Source organism: Pleurodeles waltl, chromosome 6, assembly GCF_031143425.1.
Source record: "Pleurodeles waltl isolate 20211129_DDA chromosome 6, aPleWal1.hap1.20221129, whole genome shotgun sequence".
In the NCBI taxonomy this organism is placed as follows: domain Eukaryota; kingdom Metazoa; phylum Chordata; class Amphibia; order Caudata; family Salamandridae; genus Pleurodeles; species Pleurodeles waltl.
In genome coordinates, this window is record NC_090445.1 from 1,325,500,094 (window position 1) to 1,325,522,538 (window position 22,445).

The following is a 22,445-nucleotide window of genomic DNA, read 5'->3' on the forward strand; positions in this document are numbered from 1 at the left end:
ATGGCAAAAGGTGTTGTCTCCAAAATGCTGGAAAAGGAGGTGTGACTCCGTACCCAAGCTCTTTAGAGCCTCAGGCTTGATAGCAAAAAACATCTAGACTTTGGATGTAAATTGGGCCTCTTCAAATAGAGTTCAGTTAGTAGAGGCAGTCATTCTCCTAACAATGTAGCGCAAAGAAGCTAACACAAGGGTGCCACAGTGAGAGCAGCAGCGTATCATAGGACACAAAAGTGGAGCAAACTCCATCACTTCCTCCTCTTAGAATTCACTGGTGTCATGGCTTTGATGACTGTCCCCCCACAACTACTGAGACCTTGCTGATGCCACTTCCAGAAGGGCTGTCTAGAACAGTGCTCAAATACCACTGCTTTCTGTTTGAAGAGGCACCACCTCAAATACCTCCTACAGTCACTGTCACAGGTGCAGAGCACTTCCCTATCACCCTTTGGACTCCTGTATATAATGATCCATGCTTTGTCTGTCACAGTCCAGTAATGTTTAAACTGCTCTCCTTCCTTCCATCCTTGTCATGGTTTTGTGTGTGATGCCATGTGATTCCTCAGGATTTTGTATGTCAGCTGGAAACAGGAGAAGCTACTCAGGGAATGAGGTGATAAAATCACGCTGCTGGTGGGACAATCCCAAATACATGACTGATAACCTACCTTCTGTACTGATTTACATGGTAATAATGCTTCAACACGTGTATTTGCCTGCCTCATGTGCTGTGCATCTGTGTCTTAGTACCTATTATCAGGGCCAGTGGAATTATGCAGCAAATGATGGGCAAAAGTATATGGCAGAGGTACCTGAATTATGTGGCTAGAAAGTACAAATTATAAGCTTAATGCTGCACATTCAATGGCAACATTATTGTGCTGTTTTGGCTTTTAACACACATTAATACGGTCTGAGCAAAGATTTATCCTTATTAGTACCAGTTTAACGCATGACCATAAAAGTCAGCAGCTAAAAAGTAATCAGATGACCTCTGCAAAGGATCTGCCTTGCTGTAGAATATGCCATAGTCACAGAACTACATCATTCCAGTGGCCCTTCCTCTTACTAGCATGCTCCAAGAGGAGACACTGCATGCTTCATGTAGGCTACATAAATGATTGTTATAATTTTATTATTACTGTTATTGCTTTAGTCGTGTGATGGGATTATGAAGAGGAATGCATCTTTATGACTGCACTACGTATACATGATGCAGTCTAGGTTTCCAACACAGAAGTTAATATTTTCTCTAAAGTAATACATGATTCCTATTTATGACTTGTGAGGCACTGAAATTTTGAGGCTAGTGCAATATCTATTTATGCTTCACAGACGTGGAGACATCCACTTTCAGCATCACCACAACATTGATCTGTTTCAGAGTAGCGGTTCACTGCCACTTCAATACACACAAATATTCCTGTTACATGACCAGACTATTTTTGGACATCTTCTTTAACTTTAGGAGAGGTTAGAAGTGATACACTGCCTGAGAGGGACATGACTGTCTTAGCTTATACTCATTATGGGTTCTATGACTACACACCAGAAGTATGCTAATGCTGTATGTTTTATATTTGTTGCATTGGGAATGCACAAGTTCCCCTTCGGAGGGCATATGGTCTAACCAAGCCCTGTGGTGTAAGGAAGGTGCCTTATGGAGTCACCTAGTAGTTAGGTGAAACTATTGCCAATTTACCTTAAAAAACTATATGGGTACTGCACCACTGGCACAGTTCTATTTTGCCCGAGGAGGTGAAAATTGCACCACTCCCTTGCTCAGCTGATGAAACAGAACATCCATTGAAAGGCTGGGTCATAAAATTCTCACATGGTTTGTCCCAGCACAGACAAGCTAAAAACAATGGAGCAGAATGGATGGAGCAGAATGTGCCTCACCATGTCTCATAATATGGTATTTGATATTACAATTCACACGGAGCTGCTTGCCAGCTGGAATATGTCTATGTGACTTCTCATTTACGGCTGTGCCACACAACTAAACTATGTCAAAACTGGAAAGGGGACCAAACATCAGCATGATATAACACAAGGCACCCCACTGCGGTATCTATTGCCACAACAGTGATGTGGACAGTGGCTACTCTTGGCTGGATCAATGTCCAGATCCTGGTCTGCAGGTATATTTTGAATGCACACCTTTTCCCAGCAACTAATTGGGCACAATCAGATTTTCTTGTGAAATGATTTCCTGGGAAGCAGGAAGTTGGGCTTATGTGCTCCATAGCACTCATTGTTCAATTCACAGTCATTTGCATGTATAGGTTCAACTTACTTGTGTAAATCGCGTGATTTACAAACGTGGAATATGAATTTGAGATTATAACTCAATTTACACACACATAATATTACACCTGAATTATGTAACATTAGGTTGGATTAAATCTTCTCTCATGTGTGTGGAGTGTGCATTCCACAGTGGGGATGCCATAGAGAGTTTTTGCACACTGACAAATGTATGAATTGGTAACTACTCACAAACATTCTGAGCCTGGAAAAGTTTAGAGATTTACTGCTGTTACAGCCAGGAGTCGATCATTTCTCAGTAACAGTGTAAGGGGAAACATCCCTAAAATTTGTGGAGTTGTAGTAGATGAGGCTTCTCCACTGGGAAAAACATTTTCCTGGAGGAAAATGGGGGAAAAAGTTAGAAAAGGTAAATGTCTTAGTGATATTTTTTTTCTCATTTGAAATTGTTTTCCATGAGCAGTTATGTCTATGTAGCTGCTTAAGATTGTGAATACTTCCAAAACGTTATGGCTGTTGCAGGCTCCCAGGATTACTTCTGGATTTCTTAGAGAATTCAAAATTCAGAATCAAAAATCTCTTCCTTAATGTAGGATTAAACTTAAGACTGTAGTTCCATTTAAAACACTGACTCAAGATCACAGATGTCGCACCTCTGGAACCTATCCTGTCGGCCCATCTACCACTGAAGCTCTGTTTCACCAGTCTGCACACATTTGAAGCCTCCTGTTCAGTTAAGCTGTCTCTTTCCTTATTCTCTTTGCATACAGTCAATGTTTTTAAAGGTTTGACTGATATTTCCAATGTAGAGGAATCATTCCTTTAAAAGTTTAACACACTGAAATATATGGCTGCCCCCTTTTCTTTGCTCCTAAATCTTTTGACCTCCTCATTCTCTGGGTTAAATGCCACAAAGGTGCCTCTATGTGGCTTGTTTGGTGCTATAAATGTTTAGGTAAAAACACTAGAAAGGGTTGCATCTTCAGGGTATCACAGCCAGTCTGTAGGAATGAGGCCAAACACTCCCATGATGGTGGCCTTATTGTGTCCTCTCGCCTGCAGCGACAGGCCTGGGAGGGATGCTGTGGTACCTGGCATACATCCACTACACTCCAAACCAAAACACATAGGTAAAAGACATTGTCATTTACAATGCCAATAGCCATAACTCTCACAAATGCATGACCTATTGCATTGCAAATGCTTGTTCTTATGAAGTGGTCAGGGTTTGGAACACTTTACTGTTGGACCTCAGATGTCTTTCTATTTATCTGGGATGTAGGAAAAGAGTGAATCTCTTTTTAGGTTCAGTGCGCAAGCGCTCTGATATGTTGTAATCAATCTGTCGGATTTTAACCATGCCCACCACATGTCCATCACTACCACTCGTTCATGGGCTTGCCTTTCAAAATCCTTTGTTATCACTGGTAAATGCTTTATTTGGTCCCTCCTTGGGTCGCTTTTGTTACCACCTTGGACATCCACCCTGTTACATGGATAACTGCACGATTGCCGATATGTTTGACTGTGAGCAAACTTCTTTTTCTTTTTGTGTACCTCCTTCGTGGTCATGGCGGCCGTGGCGCTTTGAATTGGCTTGCTTTTGTCAACTGTTTTACTTTTCACTTTCAATTTATGTGGCATGAAAAGTCCAGTTAGGAATTTACTATGCTAATAGCTCTACCTCAAGCAAACGCGAGACCCATTTCACTGCAACTCCTTGTTTGGTTAATGCTGTGCCTTGTTCGTGTATTTCTGGTAAACCTCAGTGCAAGGAAGCGACAAAACACTGTACAGTGGTACACTGAGTGTGAAGGCAGGGTAGAATTGAAGGCATGTTTAAAAGACCGCATCCTGTGCTGCACAGGCCAATGCGTGAGCCACCAATGATTGATGGATGACGCCTGTCTGATATGAAAATGCGCATCTTTGGACTGAAGAGATCCCTTACGTACTGACATAAAAATGTATCTTGTTCTTGTTTTTACAAAACAATTTCTCAATAGGCTTTCAGTTGGCAGTCCAGTAAGATGTTATGCATCCTATCTTAGTTATAAAAACGGCGGACTGGGACAGACAATAGGTCTGGGATCCGAAAAAAATCTGGCCCTAATTAGTCAACTAGATACCTAAAAAAGTGTACAATGCTTGAAAACTGGGGAAGTTTTGAACTTGTAAAGACATGCTGTATATAAGTGTTTTGCAAAGTATGGAAGACTGCATGGATTTGTGCATGCTGCAGGCAATGTTTGTTTCATGGTCAGGGAAAGTAACTGTAAAAAATGGTCCTGAACACCACATAACAGGACCAGAAACAGACAAAAATGTCCCACACACTGACCTGCCAGACCAGCCCATCGGGCACTGCCTGATCGACCTATAGGCCAGCCTAACCCTGGTTATAAAGAGGGTTATAGATGACCCGACCAAGCAACTCAAAGTGGTGTTAGCGCGTCGGACCTTAATAAGTAAACTTACAAGGGGACGCGAATAGGTCGATGAACCTTTTGACTCACAATTAAGAAGTTTTTACCATTGCTCCAGTACATAATCAATAATCAATACACAATAATCAATAATCACTAGTAATCAATAACATCAATAATCAATGGAGTCAGTAATTGTCATGCACCATGACTTTTCAGCCATGAATACTACACCTATAGTAAAAGTTTAGTAAGTTTATTTCCCTATATTAACAATGCTAAAGTCATGTAGATTAATCTCAAAATCAAATGAAACACATATAAGAACAACACTGGTTGACCAAAGAGGTGGGAGAACCAATCAAAGCTCCAACCACGACACAATCTAAAGTTATAGTGCAAATCAATAGAAGAGTCAGCTGCATGCAACAAAGTTTCCTGTAATTTTCATTCATTTGTGAGGGCCCTTAACTAACACCAGATTAGCATCAGCATGTTGGGCTTCTTGCAAAACAAATTTAGTAACACAAATTTGGAAAACATCTAACTATGGTTCTGTCAGTTGGTACCTAGAAAGAAAAAGCAAAAATGCATAATAATCACAGTTTAGCGCAATATACGTATCCTTGGTATGGGTCAAGAAAGCAGAATCAGTCTTCGTCCACAGGTCATCAGTCGATCAGCAAAGCCTCAGGCTCTCAGTCAGAGAATATGAGCCCAATGTAGGAATGAATCTCAAAAACTCTCCTAAAGTATCTTCTTCTTTCAATCTGCTGAGGTCTGAATAATTCTCTTCTGTTGCATTGTTATATTAAAGTCGCCTAAACTATCCCCTAATCCCTATTGGTCAGTTAATCGTATGTTCATACTTTACCCAATAATATTTCTATACCAAATATATGAATTCTAATATATCACTCTTCACATGCAGTTTATTGGTCCACTTTACGATGTTCTCATCATCTGGCTCATCAGGTAACAATTTTGTTGCATCTTCAGGTCCAGTCAGTGTCTTCATTGTTCTCGTCCTGGGAAAGTCAGTCCCACATACATTACACATAAAATGTTACACTAGCAGGAACATCATCTCCTTGCAGTCGGTTCTCATGAAAAGCTTCTGTTAAGCACTTTTACCAGGACAATGGACATTTCACAGTTTAATTCACTTGGTCAGCATTATTTTATTATCTGCCAAGGAATACAGAGTCTGCATGAGGCCTTTCAAATATAGGCCAATACACTCGCTAAGTTAAGGCCTACAATTAATAGATAAAACATACTTCATAACCCTTAATACAACATATTACTGCATTAATCTAATACCTTTTCAACATTTCATATGTATTAATCATTAATTGGTAAATTTCGCTAACATTGGTGGCCATTCTTCGAGGTCACATTTTCAAATGTGTGCATTATTTTTCCAAGTTAATTTATTTTTTTACATAAACTCATTATTCAAAATACATAAACACTCAATAATTTCTAATTAAAACACCTGCGCTAGCAGTGGTATGGTGAGACATGTTCCCTTGTGACTTCTCTGTGTGCTCAAATAGGGGGCTTTTATTTATTTATGCGTGGGTGAACAAACAGACAAGCACTACTTTGGTATCCCTATTGGTCTTGGTGTACAAGTCTTAATCTGTGCAGGTGGTGGACATAGCCACTGGTTTTTGAGGACAAGGACATACTTAGGGGCATAGTTATACTCCGTTTGCGCCGAATTTGCGTCGTTTTTTTCGACGCAAATTCGACGCAAAACTAACTCCATATTTATACTTTGGCGTTAGACGCGTCTAGCGCCAAAGTTCATGGAGTTAGCGTAATTTTTTTGCGTGAACACCTTCCTTGCGTTAATGATATGCAAGGTAGGCGTTCCCGTCTTAAAAAATGACTCCGATGCTATTGCGTCGGATTTATACTCCCGGGCAAAAATGACGCCCGGGAGTGGGCGGGTCAAAAAAAAAACGCATTAGCGCCGGATTTTAGCACCTGGGTCAGGGCAGGCGTTAAGGGACCTGTGGGCTCAGAATGAGCCCAGAGGTGCCCTCCCCTGCCCCCAGGGACACCCCCTGCCCCCCTTGCCCACCCCAGGAGGACACCCAAGGCTGGAGGGACCCACCCCAGGGACATAAAGGTAAGTCCAGGTAGGTATTTTTATTTTTTGTGGCATAGGGGGGCCTGATTTGTGCCCCCCTACATGCCACTATGCCCAATGACCATGCCCAGGGGACAGAAGTCCCCTGGGCATGGCCATTGGGCAAGGGGGCATGACTCCTGTCTTTGCTAAGACAGGAGTCATTTCAATGGGGGATGGGCGTCGTAAACAAATGTCGCAAATCGGGTTGAGGCGATTTTTTTGCCTCAGCCTGACTTGCACCATTTCTGGACGCCCATACGCCATTTTCCCCCTACGCCGGCGCTGCCTGGTGTACGTCGTTTTTTTTAACGCACAGCAGACAGCGCCGGCGGCTAACGCCGGCTAACGTCATTCAATAAATACGGCGCCCGCATGGCGCTTCAGAATGGCGTTAGCCGGCGGTAATTTTTTTGACGCAAAACTGTGTTGGCGCAGTTTTGCGTCAAAAAGTATAAATATGGGCCTTAACGCCATCAGACTCAGACCCATTACAAGAGAGAGAGAGAAAGGTAGACAGGGGAGACATATGAAGGGGAAGAAAGTTAAGAAAACAATGACAAACGGTAAAATGAGTGATACTGAAGAACTTACAAAAGGGAGAAAAACAAACATGGGTGTACGGTGATGAAAGAAAAAGGCATGAGCTAGAATCCAGACTAGGCAGCCTTGGAATTTGTAAACCTTGGCATTTGGTAGTGCTAACAGCAGGATCCTAAGAAAAACTTTGCAAACCCTGCAATATTTATTTACTCATTTTTACAAATTAAGCAGCATTGGTATAGAGCATTGCTTCCACTGGTCCGGCTTCGTAACTGTACATAGCAATTAATATGGTACATGAGGACATCAACGGTTTGGGTAGATTAGTTTTATGAGGAGGTGCAGACAAAACTGATGACTAGGGAACACGGAGAGACAGACTTTTGGGAACACACATGCACAATATGTGAGATCACGTACAATTGGCTATGTTGAGTTTTCTTATTTTAGATGCTTACACTTCCTGGGGCAGTCAGGCATGTCAGAAGCTTTTGTGAGAGCTTTTGTGGGGCCTCTCATTGGTGCCTGATCGAAATAGTACATCCAAGTCAATGATACATGTTTTCCGGAGAAAAGAGAAAACAAAATAATCTAGCCAACAGTGGTGTTGCTGCATTTCCCGTTTTGATACTAAAAGGATATTTTGATGAGAAGGTGGGACTTTAAAATGGTCGAAGCTGGGACAAAATGCCCCATTTGCTTTCTCTTGTGATGGATCTGGGTGCGGTAGAGTTTTAGGCGGCAGGTTAGCTAGCAAGGATATAGGAGTGGAAGGATCAGCGGTTATAATGGGTTTTGAAAAGAAGAAATTAACTTTGATGACATTGTTGAATGCTGGTAGTGAGGAGGTTGCACGCACATTGGACATAAGTATTTTCTGTTATAGGAGTTGGAAAAAGGGGAGGAAGTGGAATTGAGATGAAGCAAGGGGAGTTTAAAAGACAAGGAGGGTTTTTGATGGAGGCTCCTGGGTCATGGTGGTGATGCATATGGGGAGTATCTTCAAATTTGTGAAACGTTCCATGGACTACTCTGAATACCATGGAAGGGGTCTGTGGATAGCTTGTTGTTGAGCGGCTCGTCCTGCAACTGAAGGTTGATTTAGGACATATCAGTAGAAAGTAACATCCAAAACTTCATAGCTTGGTTTAGACCAGAGGTATTCAAACTGGGGGGCACTAGGCCTTGAATGATCTAAGGACAAACTCTGACCATGACGTAAATAATGATCTTGGGGAACAGAGACAAACACAATGAAAGAGTGAGCCTCTGTGTAATAAGCTACTAGTAACGTCCTTTCAATTCGTAGTGTGGCTGGGAGTAGGTGCCTGGGGGCCCAAATAATCACCAGAATCCCTCTCACCTATTTCCGATAAAGCAGAGTGTGGATAATATACGCTTTTAGAGTGAACTGGCAGCCAATGAAAAATAGACTTGTTAAATATCTTCACAGCTGATAATTTTATAGAATAATTGTAAGGAAATATATATATATGTGTATATATATATATATATATATATATATATACCTGTGAAACTATAACATACCTCACCTCCCTGTCTCACTGATGGATAAAACAAAACCTTTCTGCACTCTCCTGAGCGAGCTGACCCGCTTTTATAGTTATACACTCTACGTTTTTTTACGTGCTGAGCTGGGAATTGTGCACATATAACAGTCTGTACATAGTGTAAAGTGATTTTCGGATTGTACGGTAGGACTGCGATACAGCCTCGTTTTCATGTTTGATTCAGCCCAGCATGCACCTGGCCAGATGGTGGATCCTGCAAGGTATCTTTCCTCTGCATCCATCGCTGGTCTCCCTCAAGAGTCAGAAACTGAAGCCAATTAGAGTTCAGTTGATTTGGTTGGTTGCTGTTGCAATCACTATAATCATCAAAAACAACAACAAAAATTATAATATAATATAACTTAATAAGTGATTCAGTTCTCTCGGTGAAAAAATAAGAAAAGATTGACTGAGGGATTTTGCAGAGAGGCTGGTGTCTGTAGTGTTGCCACAGGAAGTGGGCAACACCACTTTTACGGAATCGGAAGTGAGTATGGGGTAAAACCCCCTGCCGGAGGTGCGAGGCGGGTTGCACTAGGAGGACACAGGGGAGGGTATAAATAAAGGTGCGCCAACGACCAGACATTACAATTGGCGACGAAGTGGGCCTACCGCGTTTGGTAGCAGCGACACCCCAATGCGCTGCACCAACCAGCCTGGTGCTGCGCCCTACCTGCACGGCCCGAAGCGTGCACAACCGCGCCCCGACGACCGCCTGCCGGCTCCATAACCCACCCGGTCCTACCCAGCAAACGTCGGCACTGCACGTCCTGATGGCGGTAAAAGAACACGGCGCGCACTGCTCAGCGGCCGCAATCGCTTCCCACCACCTGCCCCAGCAAAAGAACACAGGAAGAACGCGGCACGCACTGCCCGGCGGCTGTGATCCCTTCCCACCAGCTGCCCCAGCAGCCAGCACAGCTCCTGCAACACGCCAAACTTCGGCACACAGCACGGTCGGAGTGCTGTTCGGTTTTGACACGTCCTCCACTGGAGCGAGTGTCCAATTCAGGTTAGGAAGGCTCATTCAAGAACAGCTGCTGCCCCACCCACCAACGGGAGACATACTTACCTTGAGAAGAGCTTCTTCTCTTTCACCTCTTCACGCCCTCGCCACCAGCACCCATAACCAGCACAGGGGTACTTCAGCTGCAGCATTTTGGCACACCACCTCCACCAGCTACAAAAAAAATAAAAATCAAAAATAAACAAAAGGGAGAGAATTAGCACTGGACAAGACAACTCCAAGCCCGCAGGCCCAAGAGACAACAGAGCATCTCACCGTAACCGGACTCCCTTCGCCATGGCCAGCATACCGCCACTGGAGCCGTTCACCATCACCAGCGCACCTCCCACCCAAGCCGCGAGGTGGAAAGTCTGGGTGGAGCGCCTTGAAACATGCTTCAAAGCTCTGGACATCCAGCCAGAAAGATGGAGACCCCTCCTTCTTCACCTCGGCGGGGCAGACATCCACAAAGTCTTCAAATCACTAACAGAAGCAAGGCCGCGCACATACGAAACCTTGAAAGGCGCAATCACCGCGCATTTCGAGCCTTACCCGGACTATGAGAGATTCCTGCTGCGCCAAGCCCGCCAGACAACAGACGAATCAGTCGACGTCTTTTATGACAGACTGAAAGAATTAGCCAGCACTTGCACACTGCCGGACGAAGAGGACGAAATCCGGGCACAGTTCATCCAAGGGTGCTCATCGTCAAAGCTCCGGGAACGCATCCTGCAACAACCAAACATGCCCATGAAAGACATCCTCACCCTCAGACGGTCTCAAGAACTATCGCGAGCTCAAGCGGCACACATGGAACAAGCGCCACCAGCCCAGGTGAAAGCGGAGGCGGCCAACGCGGTGACGGCAAACCTACTGCGACCAAAAGGTGACAGCTATAAAGGAAGGCTAAAAGGCAAACCCTGCAAGTAGAGCGGCAGCCCAGCACCACACCCCACTACCTGCCCAGCTTGGGGCAAAATGTGCAGCACATGCGGAAAAGCCAACCATTTTGCAAAAGTCTGACGATCTACACCCAAACCGACAGCTCACACCACAAAAAAGTCAATCAAAATGGTCGAGACCACTCCAGACTAAGATTCGGACAGCGATATGGACAGCGACCACCACACAGTCCACGTGGTGCATACCATCGGGAACCGGCGCCTACCCACATGCCAAGTTCTAATCTAAGGACTTCCCATACCAGCACTAGTAGACACCGGCCCCTCCATAAATCTGATGCCCATGGATATATATCGGACCTTACCCAAACCGCTGCCGCCACTCCGACCCACAAGTGTACAGGTATTCGCGTTTGGCAACAGCTGACCCCTAGATATAGCGGGGCATTCACAACGGAAATCACCCATGATGCCACCGGAAAAGCCACGAAGATATATGTATCCAAGGACGGTGCGGGGTTCCTGCTAGGCTGCCAAACCGCCCAAGACCTCGACCTAGTGAATTTAGCATCCATGCTAACGCACTCCGAGACCTAATAGAGGAATTCAGCTCCCTGTTCGATGGCATCGGCTGCCTGAAAGGGCCCCCACTCCGGCTCCACATAGATGACTCAGTCACCCCCACGGCCCTCAGGCATCGGCGAGTGGTGTTCCACCTTCGCCCCAAAGTAGAACGTGAACTCCAACTCCTAGAGCAAGAAGGCATCATTGAACGGGTTTCAGGCCCTACACCGTGGGTATCTCTGATCGTAGTAGCAAGAAAGCCCAAGCAGCCAGATGCTGTCCGCATCTGTGTAGACATGTGCATGCTGAATCTAGCAATCAAGAGAGAAAGACACCTGACTCCAACCATAGATGATGTCCTCAGCGAACTAACTGGGTCCAACTGGTTCTCCAAAATGGATCTCCGGTCGGGGTACCACCAAATCATGCTACACCCTGAGTCACGGCCCATAACCACATTATCCACACACAACGGCCTCTAGCGGTACAAGCGACTCAATTTCGGCATATCCAGTGCGGCAGAAGTTTTCCAACATGTCATAAAAGGAGTCCTGCAAGGACTTCTGGGAGTCCCAAACGTAAGCAACGACATTTTGGTTCACTCCCCCACTGTGGAAGTACACCTGAGGAGGCTGCGAGCTGTGTTCATGAGGCTACAGAAACAAGGACTAACGCTGCACTGAGAGAAATGCGACTTCCTAAAAGAGGAGATCTGGGGCCAGATGTAGAAAAGAAACATTTTGCGACTTGCAAATAGCGAGTCATAGCGACTCGCTATTTGCAACTCGCAAAATGTTATGCAGTACGGTGTCTCAGACACCGACTGCGACTCGCTATGGGGTCGCAATGACCCACCTCATGAATATTCATGAGGTGGGTCGCAAATTGCGGCCCCATAGCGAGTCAAGGCACTCGCAAACATGGAGGCCTGCTGTAGTCAGCAGACCTCCGTGTTCGTGACTGCTTTAAATAAAGCAGTTTTTTTCTTTTTAAGTGTAGCCCGTTTTCCTTAAAGGAAAACGAGCTGCACTTAAAAAAAAAAACGAAACCTTTAGTTTCGGTATTTTTTCAGGGCAGGGAGTGGTCCCTTGGTCCCTTGGACCACTCCCTGCCCTGAAAAAATATATTTGGGTCCATTCACAAAGTGGAAGGGGTCCCATGGGGACCCCTTCCAATCTGCGAGTGGGTTACCATCCACTTCAAGTGGATGGTAACTGCGACTCCATTTGCGACCGCGTATGCGGTCGCAAATGGAATTGCATCCCACTGCGAGTCGCAAATAGGAAGGGAACACCCCTTCCTATTTGCGAGTCGGAAATGCATTTTGCGAGTCGGTCCCGACTCGCAAAATGCATTTCTGCATAGGAAACTCACATTTGCGAGTCGCAAATCGTTTCCTACATCTGGCCCCTGTTTCTTTAGCTATCGGTTCTCCAAGCATGGCGTTGGACCGGACCCCCTCAAAGTCAGGGACATCCAAGAAGCCCCAGCTCCCACATCAGTCTCGGGGGTCCGAAGCTTCCTAGGCATGGTCACATATTGTGGCTGTTTCATGAAGAACTTGGCAGACATCACTGGACCTCTGCGACGGCTCATGCAAGCCAACCACCAATGGGAATGGGTCAAGGAACAAGAAAATGCTTTCCAAGCCGCCAAAAACGCACTCTCCGCCGACACCATGCTAGCATTCTTTGACCCTCAACGCAAGTCACAGCTGGTCATCAACACCAGTCCCACAGACCTAGGAGCTGTTCTAGCGCAGAAGCAAGACTGTGGGGAATGGGCCCCCATTGCCTTTGCCAGCCGCACGCTCACACCAACAGAGCAGAGGTACTCACAAATTGAACGGGAGGCCATTGCCATCCACTGGGGGTGCCACCACTTCCATCTCTATCTGTATGGCAAGCCATTCTCTGTGGTGACTGACCACAAGCCGCTGCTGCCCCTCTTCAAGGGTTTGTCCTCAAAACCGCCACCCAGGATTGAAAAATGGATCCTGCAGCTCCAAGAATTTGACTTTACCCTTGAATACCAACCAGGCACAAAGAACTCTGCTGATTTTCTGTCCCGTCATGCTCACCTGGCCACCCCCCCAAGAAGTAGCAGAGGCCCAAGGAACAGAAGAGTACGTGCGGTTTGTGGTAGACCGAGCCAGACCTCTGCCCATACCACTCAGTGAAGTGGTAACAGCAACCAACCAGGACGAATGCCTACAAATTGCCATAACAGCCACCCGGACAGGAGATTGGCGGCCGCTCCAATGCCCAGACGCCTTCCGTACACAAGACGCCCAAGCCTTCCTACATGCGCTGTTCAACATACGCCCAGAACTCTCAGTAAGCGAAGATGGCTGCCTGTTGAGAGGTTTCCGTCTGGTAATACCATCCAGCTTGACATCCAGAACCGTGTCCCTCTCTCACGGAGCCCACCAGTGCATTATCAAGTCGAAGACCCGCCTCCGGAACAAGGTGTGGTTCCCAGGTTTGGACAAGCTAGTAGAGGACGCCGTCAAAAGATGTCTTATCTGCCAAGCCAGTGGCTTTCCAGACTCCCCAGCACCTGTCATCACAGAAAAGGGGCCCTCGGTCCCATGGCAAAGGGTAAGCGCGGACTTTGGGAGCCTTCCTGATGGGTCCTACATGATCATAGTAGTGGACGACTACTCACGATACCCTGAAGTTGAAGTGGTACATTCCACATCTGCACACACAGTCATCCCAAAATTCGAGAAGCTCATGGCCACCCATGGGTTTTTTGTCGTGGTGCGCACGGACAATGGACCTCCTTTCAATAGTTGTGAGTGGGCAGATTTCCTGGCCTCCACAAACACCACGCACCGGCGAATCACGCCCCGGTGGCCACAAGCGAACAGAGAAGTGGAAAGGTTTGTCAAAACCCTAAATAAAGTAATCCGTATTGCCGTGGCAGCAGCCGGAAACCTAAAAAGCGCCATATACACATTCCTACGGGAACACAGGGTCACGCCTCACGCCACCACCGGAATCACCCCGAGCCAACTGTTTTGGAAGAACAGTAACGGATGCCATCCCACATCACCCGTTGTGGGCAACACAACCACCACCACCAGACCGATAGGCAGCGAGGAGGGCCAGCACGAATGCGTATGCCTCCTGGAAACCGAGAGCTCGTGCAGTAACAGTGTGGGTAGGCGATGCTGTCCTGGTCAAGGACCGCCACCCAGGAGGCAAGTTCCGTTTGCCCTTCGAGACACGGCCGTGGACTGTGACCGCTGTGAAAGGCACCATGGTGATGGCCCGGTGGGGGTCAGAGACTGTAACCCTCAACATGGCATTATTCAAACGCCTATCCCTACCAACACCCAGTGAGAACAGAAGGAGCAGCACGGATGATGGGACGGACTCAGACACAGAACCCGCATGCCAGGAGACGACAAGCGAGGATCGCTACGGAAAACCAAGTGACCCACCCAGCACCAGAGCAAGCACAAGAGCAACCCACAGGAACAAGAACACCTAGCAAGAACGCAGAGCAGATCCCAGTGTCAGACAGGTCCGGGAGTGGAAGCTACATGCTGAGGCACAACCCAGGCCCTTCTCGGCAATATGCAGACTTTGCATGTGAGTGATCCTAGCAGAGGAGACCAGGGGCAAGACACTCCAACCTGCCCTACCGAAGACCCCAAAGGCTTCAGCATCATCTCAAGTTGGGGAGGGATGTAGTGTTGTCACAGGAAGTGGGCAACACCACTTCTACGGAAGCAGAAGTGAGTTTGGGGTAAACCCCCCTGCCAGAGGTGCGAGGTGGGTCGCACCAGGAGGACACGGGGAGGGTATAAATAAAGGTGAAAAGGCGTGAACGAGGTTGTTCTGGAGACAGGAAGCGCATAATAAAGTGGCGCAAACCATTACTTGTGTCCGGCCGTTATTTCATGCACGGCGCGCCAACGACCCAACATTACAGTGTCCAACAGCGCTGGGCTAGGTTCAGTCACAAATGAGGAATACATATTAAAGGCCTCATTTTCTACAAAGTGGCGCAGCACTGCCCCAAATTTAGCAGCGTCGTGCCACGTCACTTCAGAAATTGTACCATTGTGCCAGTTTGTAAATATGGCTCGGTGGGGGACTGTTCTGCACTACTGTAGCGTCAAAAAATATTATGCTACGGTGGCGCAAGGGGCTTGTAAATGAACCCCTTAGTGCCTTAAAACAGCCACGGAGGTTCGACAAATGATAATGGCCTTGCCTTCCACCCTGCTGCACCAGTACCTTAATATACTCCAGCACTCTCGACATTTCAGCTGCAAGGTTGTCATTCGCCCATTAATCTCTAACTGCCCTTTAGATTCTGGTTTGGTCCGAATGTGACTGACTAGCCCATAGATAAAAAACCAGGCTGGCAGAGGACGGACTCCGTGAGGAAGCGTTTCAAAGCTGAATTTAACATGGAATTGGCTCAGCTCTGATCCTTCTGACCAACCTGGGGCTCAAGTCAGTCATCAGACTGGCTCAGTGACGTAGCAAGGTTGTCACAGGCGCTAAAGCAAGCACGACAGATGCTGCCCTACTCCCCCATCCCTTGGTTAGTTAGTAAAAAGTTTTAACTGAGGGGCAGTTAGCATCGGTGATACTGCACCTGCTGCAGTGTTACTAGCTTCTGTCCCAACTGGCACCTCGCAACCCAGCTGGCCTTTCTAGAGCATTCCGCACACGAGTCTGGCTGGACATTCAGAAGGACCTCCCTGACGATAACCTCAGCTATTCCTGCAGGCGAGTCATCCTACTATCTACGCTTGCCTTCATGGCACGGCTGATTTGGCTCCGTTTGTGCAGCATTCTCTGTGGCATGCTGTGGAGATAAAAAAAAAAGAGTGAGAGCACGTGTCCCAAAGCTGACAAGCGCCTCGTGATAGCACTTATGCCAAGGGATTTCTCTCATAGAGGATGATCACTGAGGGACACGAACCGGTGGTGTATCAGCTAGACATATGTGTACCTTCTTTTATGTTTTCACTTGACTTTTTTACGGCACTGTAGCAATTCTGCATCACAGACACCGACAGCAAAGATTCTGTTAGAGTGACAACAACGTCCCCGAGACGCTCAGCTCCCCCTCACTCATTGAATCCCTTCTGCACATCCTTGGGATCCGTTACCTTGGAAACTGTTGCCAGGCAACCCCTACTCCTCCTCTGCACAGCAGCAGCGGTCCAGCGTCCCTGTGCACAGAGAGACCACGCAGCACACAGCCTTTGTGCGCCATTGAAGACCCCCGTAAGTTATCTCTGCTCTTATTGTACGCGAGGCGTGCCCGTCAAGCGCCCCGAAGCCCACCAGCATCATCCAACCCTTTTGTTTACCGGCTAAGGTTTCAGTCAGAGTGAAACTTGGAATCGCAGAGCCCGATAGGATTTCGCCCCCTTCCTCGGGTTGTGGGAGTCTGTATATTGCCAGGCTGCTTCCTCATTGATTGGGGATGATGGTGTCACCTTCTGCAGTTTCTCAGAGGGAAGGCATCCTGTTTTGGTGTGTGGGTGGGTGGGGTGCTTGTTCGTTGAATCCGCAGACTGCTGTTGTCGAACGTTAACAAATTTCGTCGGCTATTCCGAATTATTTGTCCGATGTTTATGTGTTGTTGACAGCCGGAAGGTTAACCCGGTGGGTTGAGCGCCTCTTGCCAACATCGGACATTAACCTCCAGGTTATATTACGGAATTCAGGCAGGTCCACGCTGCTTTTCTATTCGGCCACAAGAGTTTGAGTTAGGTACAAAGAAGGCATAGTAAGCGAGAGGGTCATTCTTTTTGTCGTGTATATTAAACAACCATTGAGTATTTTATCATGAGATTTAAATATACACTACCTAGAATTAATGCTAAATGATGTGCGCTGAGCATCTGGCGCGAGAGCTGTTGTGTTCTTAGCATTGAAGGGGGAGGAGGCACCACAGCCATCTTTAATTCACTGCTGCACACCCGTGTAAATGCCATTCATGTGCCCTGCCTGCTGTAGAGCAGTTTGCATAGGGCTGGGTCCAAACTGAGGGGCATGGTGGTCAAAAGAATAATGGGTTAGAATGCTACCCCAGCGATTGCCAGAGGTTAGATGTATTGCAAGCATTCTTCCCATCATCTTTTGTGTGTTTGATGCTACACCGTAAGTCGCAAGCGTATGCTCCGACATGGGAACCAGGCTACAACGGACTGAGTGAAAGCGGTCTTGGGTTGCCTGTGTTCCGGTTTAGGGAGGACCTGGCCTGCCAGTTCAGGCATTGCTGTTCCTATTGGAGCAGGGCTAAGACTTATTTGCATATGGCTGGGTTTAAATTGAGGTGGTATGGTGTACAAAAGGTAATTGGGTTGGAATGCTAGCAGAGTGATTGACAGTGGGTAAACTTATTGCAAAAATTCTTCCTATCCCTTTTGTGTGCTTAAGGTAGCACAGATAATAATGTCTGGCACACTTGGGGGCATATTTCAGAGCCCCTAAGGCATCCTTGCGTCACATTAGCATAATTTTTTTTTACACTAATGTGGCCCAACGAGGCAAAAATCCCCGTGTCATATTTACAAAGTGGCACAATGCTTGCATTGCGCCACTTTGTAAACCTTTGCGTGACATTATGCCTCCAACAGGCATAATTATATGCAAAGGGGGCGTTCCCCTGTTAGGGGGGACAAAAAAATGGCACAAGGAAATCTAACAGATTTCCTTGTGTCATTTCTTTCGGCACTTTTAATGCCTGCTCATAGCAGGCGTTAAAAGGGGGCACATCATTATTTACAATGGGCCCCTATGTACTCTGCAGGAGTAGCGGCAAATGTTTGGTGCTACTCCTGCAGTGCACATCAATAGCCTAAAAACAAATGAGGCTTTTGCCCCCTACCCTGCACCATGGTGCATCGTATTTTAAAAACGGCGCACACATGGTGGGGGTATAGGGCGCAAGAAAAGTGGCGTTGCACAGTGCAGCGGCACTTTTCTTAAATATGCCCCTTGGTAAGCTACCAGAGCCTTACATCCCATGGGCAGACTTATTCCCACCTACCTGATTGATCTTGGCATTCCCGAGCTAAACATAACTCCCTCATCCCCACAGATTCTAACAGAGTTATCAGATGCTGAATGTCACTCTACCTTAAAGCATAATTTCTCCCTATCGGCCATTCATGGGCATTCTATCTGGTCTCCTAGCAGTCTGCAGGTATGTAGATTCCTGACCGGGTGTCTAGATAGGGTACTATTAATTTGTGATTTGTTTAGGTCTGGATTTCGTGTGTTCAGCAAAGACCTATTGCTAATAATATACATAGGCCAGGGTTTTGCACTACCCCTTCTAGCTGTTGGCTTTCTTCGATAAGCTTCCTTTGGCCATTGGTTTGAGAGTCTGTCAATCACATCTTGGCTCAGACCAGTGGAGTTGTCATCCCCAACTGCTATTGACCATTTGGGTGTATCCTGCTGCCTCCATTAGAGAACTTGCATTAAACTGCATGAAGGGTTATTTTATAACTGTAGCCCTCTACGTCTGCACTTGCTAGAGTACTCCAGTGTTTCCCACACTAAAGTAGATTCACACATTAAGCCTGTGCTTGTTGTTTCAGGGATCCTTCCTCCTCACAGTGGTAATTCACTTTAGGGCCAGGGGCAGAGTGACTACAAACTCAGTCTGGCTAATGCAGGGTTACCTGGCTGCATTAGAGGCTTGGGTCCTGTTGATGTAAGTTTGCTTCACTGTAAGGCCCATATTTATACTTTTTAGCACTGCATTTGCGCCGCTTTTTGACGCAAAAGCGGCACAAACATACAAAATACAATTGTATTTTGTAAGTTTGCGCCGCTTTTCCATAAAAAAAAGACGCAAATGTGGAACTAAAAAAAGTATAAATATGGGCCTAAGTGTTTACATTGCTTCTTGCATGTGGTTAGCTTTTTTGGGAAACAAGCATAGGCAAAGCCAGCTGGTCTTGTCTTTTCGTTCTGTTGGCTTTGCTGATGTTTTTTTGCTGATGCTGTTTAATTGTTTGGCAAAATATATAGTATTTGTCGAGCCAAGATGGTGGATGCATTTGGATTGGTTTATAAAAAAAAATACTTTTACTTGCACAAAAGCAGTTTTTGCATAGTGGAGTGCCTGGAAGCAAATTGCAACTGTTGAACTCTCAAAAATAACATATGTAAACGGCTGTGATTGGTTTGGGGAGCAACACACGGGTGGGTTGGGAAGGCGACAGGGAGAGGGCGAGGTGACGGAGTAATGGAAGCACTGGAGGGTGGGACAGGCCAAAAAAAGTAAAAGCCAGGGAGGTGTGAGGAAAGCGATGGATAAGCTTGGGGTGGGGGATGGGGGAGCGACATGGGCATGCGGAGGGACAGTTGTTTGGGAGAGAAAAAGCACATGAGGAAGAGGGGTAGTAAACATATGCACTCTCATGAAGTGCGGAAAAATACAGAAAACAATAGTACCCTGAATCGGAAGAGTAGAAAAATACCAGTAATTCAATCATCAAAAGGATGGTAAAGAGACTATGCTCTGGGGAAGGGACAAACAAAAAAGAGGAAGGCAAGCCATCAAGTAAGAAGAAGGGAAATAAGAGTGACCATAGAGCCAACACATGGTAAGCAGAGGGCTGGCTCTAAGTCCACAGTAAGTTATTGGTATGGTCTACAGGAGATCCTTTGACAACAGACAGCTAAAACCTTTCTGTTTGTGAGACCTAAAATGCATCTGTAATGCTGTTTGGTGCAGGGCATCTCATGCTCATATAGTGTATAAACAATTGCTTGATCTTTACAAAATCTCAACACAAGTCACGAGAGCAGTGTGCAGGACTGTCCAAGACATCCCATTGGGCCGGTCTGTGCAATCCCATCTTCTCGAGTTTGGACGGCCCACTAAGAGTTTGATTAAGATCAGGCTGCAAATCCTGTTTTGCTTTCAGTCTCCAGTTGCATCATAAAACGGAACTACAACCCAGGCATAAATTGCCCCTGGAGTTTATCCCTGACATTTGTGATACAGAGAACATGCCACAAATCGCAGGAGCAAATTGTAAACAATGTTTTTTGTGCACCCAGCAATCATGTATACATTGTGTGTAACCTCCCATTCCTGGATGTACGGCCTGCAATCAAATGCAAATTGTCCACCCACCAATGTGTGCACCTCATGCTATTGTAAATTAAGAGGTGTGTAATTTGTACCTCGATTATGTAGGCTCATTCTAATCAGAGACCAAGCAGGCTGACCCAATGACTTAACAGGATCTCTATTTATCTGAAAGGAATCACAAAACACCAATTAATTTAATGGGCTCTTTTACGCTATGAACTTGCATGGCTGCAGGCCATATTCTCCCAAAAAGTGATCTCTGGAGATCCTCAGTGCATTTCATAGTTTGGTGAGTTTTGCTTGATCCCCATTACCTGTGTCAAAACTTCTCCTCATGCTCTGCTCAAGACAACATTCAAGAGGCTTGAATATCTAACATATATTCACAGAACTAATGCCCTCATGGGATTTTCATTCTTTAGTGCAAGTCCTCAAAGATTCTGGCTCAGAAGACAAAAAGAAATACCCCTCACCTTGCACCTTGTCCCACTACTAACTCTCATTCTCAGTAGGGCAGGAACATAATTTGGGATTCTCAATGTCCGTGGTTAGGGATGATCATGGTGGATAATCTCTTCTCCTTAAAATAGAAAATCATTACGATCTCTTGTTTTACTTAAGCCTGAAATATAACTAGGGATTATGATTTTTTCACAGAAAAACATTTACATCCTCACCCTCCACGAGTGGTCACAAGGTACCACTACTAACTCTCATTCTCAGTAGGGCAGGAACATCATTTGGGATTCTCAATGTCCATGGTTAGGGAAGATCATGGTGGATAATCACTTCTCCTTAAAATGGAATATCATCAAGATCTCTTGTCTTACTTTAGCCTGAAATTTAACTCGGGATTATGATTTTCTCATGGAAACACATTTACAGCCTCACCCTGCGTGAGGGGTCAGAAAGGTACCACTACTAAATCTCATTCTCAGTAGGGCAGTAACATCATTTGGGATTCTCAATGTCCGTGGTTAGGGAAGATCATGATGGATAATCACTTCTCCTTAAAATAGAATATCATCAAGATCTCTTGTCTTACTTTAGCCTGAAATTTAACTCAGGATTATGATTTTCTCATGGAAACACATTTAGAAGAAGTTTGTTTTCATGCTACTGTGTTCTAGGAACTGTTGTTCTCAGGGACCTGAAAAATCAGATAGACCCTTTAGTTTGGGCATGCTACATTATGAGGCTCTACACTTTCATTTCCTTTTTCGTAAAACCTGACCAGAGTCTCTCAGTATGTTTTGGTGCAGTGCTGTTTTGGCACTACAAGAAAAAAATGATTGCATTTGTATTAAAAGGAAAAATTGCAATCCCTCAGGAGGTTAGAGCAAGTTTCATATTTTTTTACTTTTACACAGCGTGTCTGCCTTTGGTACTGATATGATCTATGGAAATATCGACATTTTATAAAAAGTAAAAATCTTTACTCTGGAGTGTGCCTCCTATAAAGTAGACCTGGTTATTCTTTATCAGTTAAGACAAATAGATGAACGAAACAACTTAAACTTTAGGAAGATTAAGTAGAGTATTGCAGGTGCTTGAAGATCAAAGTGGGTAAAATGCAAAAAAGAATTTAGGTTCACCTAAAACATTAATATAAACTATACTTGTATCTGCATTCTCTATCTTTCTTACAGAAATGTTCATTTGTTGTCCTGAGGAGAGGCGTTTATTGGCTGTATTGGTTGTATGCAGTTAAAGCATTATCATCTCACCTAAGCTTCCTGTGGAGTACAACTCATACTGTTTGGGAACGTTAGAAGTGATATTGGTATTTAGGAAAACCACAATTTTGACTGCAGGCTGTAGAGTTTGATGGCGGCGCCTGGCCTGTGGTCAGGCTCTTTGCCCAGCCCCCTCAATGGCAGCCAACCCACCATGGTTACCCATTTTTATCCTGCACCAGCCAGGCCCTGCACC

The 22,445-nt window shown here is 45.8% G+C and overlaps 1 protein-coding gene and 1 long non-coding RNA gene across 2 annotated transcripts in view; one reads left to right on the top strand and one right to left on the bottom strand.

Moving 5' to 3' along the window:
- The window catches only part of LOC138300829 (uncharacterized), a 295,919-nt gene that overhangs the window by 35,246 nt on the left and 238,228 nt on the right, over positions 1-22,445 (bottom strand). The window lies entirely within an intron of this gene.
- The window catches only part of CALY (calcyon neuron specific vesicular protein), a 141,319-nt gene continuing 135,189 nt past the window's right edge, over positions 16,316-22,445 (top strand). The window contains exon 1 of the mRNA XM_069240632.1: positions 16,316-16,675. The gene's annotated coding sequence lies outside the window, so the exon portion shown is untranslated. The remainder of the gene's footprint in view (positions 16,676-22,445) is intronic.